Here is a 4,741-nt window from a genome sequence, read left to right as displayed (position 1 = left end):
TGTACACACCTACATGAGGTTGCCTCCAGCGTTGGAGAGGTGGTTTGCGCTGAGTCGGGTTTATGTGCCTTCGCATTATTGAAGGCCTATTGAAACCCACTCAGAATGAGAACCATACATGGCTTATGCGGTTAGAGACCGTCAGACGCTGGGAGTTAGTAGCATGCTGATTAACAAGCACCAGACAGCTAGAGCCAGCCAGAACTCCCCACCGTCTAAACATTAATTATAATTATTTAATTATTGACAAGCCATGGATTACGTTAATGATTAATATATTGCGCAACATTATGTGTATGTTGACGGTATTACATTAATTATGTACTTAATTGATTAATTAGTTGTCGCTTTATAAATTAGATACTCTATTATTTAATTGGAACTTAATCGTATGGTTTTGTTCGATTGCTTTTTTAAAAAAAAATTGGTATCAGGTCGTGACCCTAATTGCTGGGTAGTGGAGTCATTTAAGTAAAGGTGTCTCCTTTGTCAAGCCCCCCGTTGATATATAATGAATGAATGCCAGGACCATTGTGGTCGGGGACCTCGGTGACCGTGTGTTCCTTAAAATGATTCTTGGGCCACACCATGTTGTTGTTGCGAGGGATGTGAGAACTGCTATATAGCGATTAAAAACAAGCCCACCACTATGAGGACTTCAGTTTTGCTTGTCGTGAATAAAGGTCTGAGATTTAAAAGAGCCCATTTGATTGTGTGGCTATGGTTATCGTGAAACTATATATGGTAAGGGACTTCATAGTTGGTTATTCAGTCACGTTAACATGTCTTGAAGTCGTTATGCACTCCTGGAATATCGAATGCGTACTAGGCGTTAGACAGACAGTGGGAGTTCGTGTGTGAGCGAAAACGACCACCTGGACGTGAATGACAGGTAGCTCTACTATTATCGACTTGCTTGAGTGGGGTGAGGAAGAGGCATTCTAAATGAATCCTTAAGTATGACAAAGTGCAGGCGTTGAGTGGGCGGGCGATCGACAATGTGGCCTTTGGTGGACACGTATGAAAACGTGCGCGCTGGCAGAGTGTGGGTGCTAGCTTGAAGAATTAAATACCGATCGCCTATCGTCCTTAATGTTTAGTAGCCGTATATCAGACAAGATAGGGTTATTATCTCAAAGTTGTGATTCGTCGCTCGGCCGTTGGAGAATAGGGCTAACTAAGCTGTAAGGGCCACTGAGGCGATTGAGCCGTTCCAACACTGCAATCTTAGGAGTTTGAAGACCCTTGTGTGAAAATCACACGAAATATGCTTACGATCTCTACTGGTTTCATTAGGACTATCTTGAAATAGTTGCATTATGCTATCCCAGTATGTGCTAGAATTATCCAGAACCCAATGATAACAGTAGAATGTAGTTTTAGATTTGATGTCAAAACTGCCTTTAAAATTAAAAGACGTGTGTTCGAATAGAAAGTGTAGAACTTGCGAAAACCCAGGAGGTGTTCGTCGGGATACCTGGTGCTGTGTGAGTGTGTTGGAAATAAAATATACGATGAACAGAGAAGAGTTTACAACTAACTCGTTTGCCTCTCGCAAGGACAGGTGCGCTGACAAAGTTTGTAACCAGGTGTGTGGCTGATTGGAGAGAGTGGTGCACATCGTGAGAGTAGACACATCTTTTAAACAAGATTACCTATAATTGTCATATTGCCATTAATGTTGTGAGAGAGTTGTGGAATTAAATCATAGTACTTGAGAAAATTGCGCATGGTTACTACCCTTCAATGGGCTTTCGTCGTTTCAACAAGTGAGCTAAGCGAGTGGGAGTTGATATGAAAAATAGATTCAGTATAGTCTATTCCTGACATTCTTTCATCTATAAGGTATGTATACACTTCGCCGCTATCACTTCGTCGTGCTTTCTCACTTTTGAGTCTCTGTCATTCAGTGGATGAATTTGTATTGAGATAATTTTGATGATCGCACAACACTCGGTTTTTAAAATTTTCTTTTTAATAAAAATTAGACAAAAGCATAGCTTTATTAATGTAAGTACATAATCACAATAGACCTATCAGAGTTCTGATTACTGATTTATTAATTGATGTTATAATTTACTGAATATTACAATTGGAACATCTAAGTTAGATCTTAAATTTACATTCCCACTGTTCTGTAACCGGTCGGTAAATTGCCGCGATACGTTCCAGATAGTTGTCCTTGTTCAAGAATTTGTAGCGAGTCATCAATTCATCTTGATTGCTGATAGATTAAAAGTTAGACCATGTATTTTTTATACTCTCCCAGCCCTCTCAACACCTCCTATGATCAGAGCAAACCTAACACAGACTCCAACTGCTGAATCGTATTGTATTACCTCCGATCAGTAACCATGATATATAATTCACCCAAATATAATATACAAGCAGGGGCGTGTACAGGGGGGGGGGGGGGCGGTTCAGGGGTCCGGGACCCCACCCTCCTTCGTGCAGAAAAGCGCATCTATTTTCAAAAATTTTTAGGGGAATCTCGATTTCCCTTCGCGTGCTCCGGTTACGGTTAGACCCCCCCCCCCTGCTACAAATCCTGTACACGCCCTGAACAGTAAACTCAAAGTCACCAATAATTATGTAGCAGCATGCTACGATGAAGTTTCATAGCCACGTGGTACGAGAAGGTCCCAACGCGGAGCGCGAGCTAGAAATAGCCATGACATAAGCGCTATATGTCCGCGTGATCTAGGAATAGCCATTATACGTATGCGCTATAGAGTACCGAAGTGTGACGTCACGTTGGCAGGACAACGTACGGGCTGGCTTCTACACAAGCACTCGGCTCATGGTGTAGCCATAGGGTCAACTTTGTGCGTACTCGTAAAACACGAGTGTGTGCGCTGCAGACGCGGGTAAAGCATCGGTAGCAAGTCGTTCTTAACAATATTTAATGAATTAAAAAAAAATTAAGGAAAAAAAATTATTTTTTTGTTTAAATTTTTTTGGGCGTTCAAATTAATTTTTCTTCCCGTTTGCTTTTCACTTCCATCTTTGGAAATCTATAAAACGCAATAATGACTTCTCAGAATATGATGGTTACAATCTGGCGTACAAAACACGACACGCAGTATATGTTACCAGAGCATATGATTGTGTAGAACCAGCAGGCTCGTTGTTCAGCCACCGTGACGTCATCACTTCGGTACTCTATAGAGCACCGAAGTGATGACGTCCTGGGTGGCATGACAACGAACCCACTGGTTCTAAACAATCATATTGCTCTGGTAACATAACTGCTGCTGGTGAAAAGGTGTCGTGTTTTGTACCGAATGATTAACCATCATTCTGAGTCATTATTGCAGTTTTTATATGATTTTCCAAAGATGGAAGTGAAAGCAAAAAAAAAATAAATAAAAAAAATAATAATTAAAAAAATAAAATAAAATAATCATTAATTAATTAAATTTGTAAGATCGACTTGCTACCTCTGTCTGCAGCGCACACACTCGTGTTTTACGTACGCACAACATTTTCATGCAGTTAATGTTATGGAGCCAGTGGGTTGTTTAGAACCAGTGGGTTCGTTGTCCTGCCACCGTGACGTCACACTTCGGTACTTTATATGTAGAGATATATAGATAGTACGACCCGACGTTACGAGTGGCAGGACAGTTGAAAAGGGCGCAACCAATGACAAGCGGCCCTCCGAATACGTGGCATTATTTTATATTAAAAGATTCGTCAGCAGAGAACGGTCGGCGAGGATGCCTCGTCGCCATCTTGGCGCAAGCTAAAAGCGTCCACTCTCGGATTCCTAGTCCTCCATAGACACGTCACGCCTGCACTTGCGGTGGCTAAAAACGAGCTAACCCAGGTGACTCAGCGAAAAGGATTTAAGGTTTGGGATGTGACTCCGCAGACGCGCCCCATATTACCGTGTACACGAACCTAAGCAGCACGAATCTCGTGTGCGCGTTTCAGGGACTCCCTGCAGTAGTTACCATCGTAAAAAGTCATGTTTTTCGTGCGCTCCCGGACATTCATTTAGACCGTGTAGTGACTTTCTGATTTACTAGAATAAACCTAGAGTCCGTTCACCACACCTACTTGTTTGTATCTACTGTGTGCTACTGATCGTCTATTCGTTAACACGCACATCTCTCACGCAATCCCCGCCAATAACATTGATACCTGCCGCGCGGAACCTGGGAAGCCATACACACATCACAACGTACAATCACTATGCTAAACAAGACAACAGACGAACTCGCAATCACCCCGCCAAACACGATAACAGGACATTCCGCAATTTTCCCAACATGAACATGACAAGCAGTGTGACTAGCACATTTCCCGTGTTACGGAAAAACCTAGAGCACGACTTATTACTTATTACTTCACGAATATATTCCCCCGGTGAACACATGCAGTTGCGCAACTTTCATATTTTGCTGGGTAAACACCGTAAGGCGAAGACTTACAATCTCGCACAGCTAGCGACTCATTTGCGACTCGCTGCGGCACCGCATCCACCTCCTGCTGCGCCTGTGAAGTGAGAATATATCAGTGAGTCTACTCAAGAGATATGTCCACGGACGTATGATTACGCGTCTGCATTCTGCATGTGATTATACGACCTGCGACCAGGTTATCACAGTTAAACGCTGGGTTATCATGGTTGAATGAAGGTTATCATGGTTGAATGAAGGTTATCATGGTTGAATGAAGGTTATCATGGTTGAATGAAGGTTATCATGGTTGAATGAAGGTTATCATGGTTGAATGA

The 4,741-nt window shown here is 42.3% G+C and overlaps 1 protein-coding gene across 1 annotated transcript in view; it reads right to left on the bottom strand.

Annotated features, from left to right (window-relative positions):
• LOC106814615 (prominin-1-A-like) overlaps positions 1-4,496 on the bottom strand; it is a 20,169-nt gene extending 15,673 nt beyond the window's left edge. The window contains exon 1 of the mRNA XM_014818953.1: positions 4,437-4,496. The gene's annotated coding sequence lies outside the window, so the exon portion shown is untranslated. The remainder of the gene's footprint in view (positions 1-4,436) is intronic.
• Positions 4,497-4,741: the final 245 nt, after the last annotated feature.

Source organism: Priapulus caudatus, unplaced genomic scaffold (assembly GCF_000485595.1).
Source record: "Priapulus caudatus unplaced genomic scaffold, Priapulus_caudatus-5.0.1 Scaffold951, whole genome shotgun sequence".
NCBI classification, from domain to species: Eukaryota; Metazoa; Priapulida; class Priapulimorpha; order Priapulimorphida; family Priapulidae; genus Priapulus; species Priapulus caudatus.
This window is presented reverse-complemented; position numbering and strand designations above follow the sequence as displayed.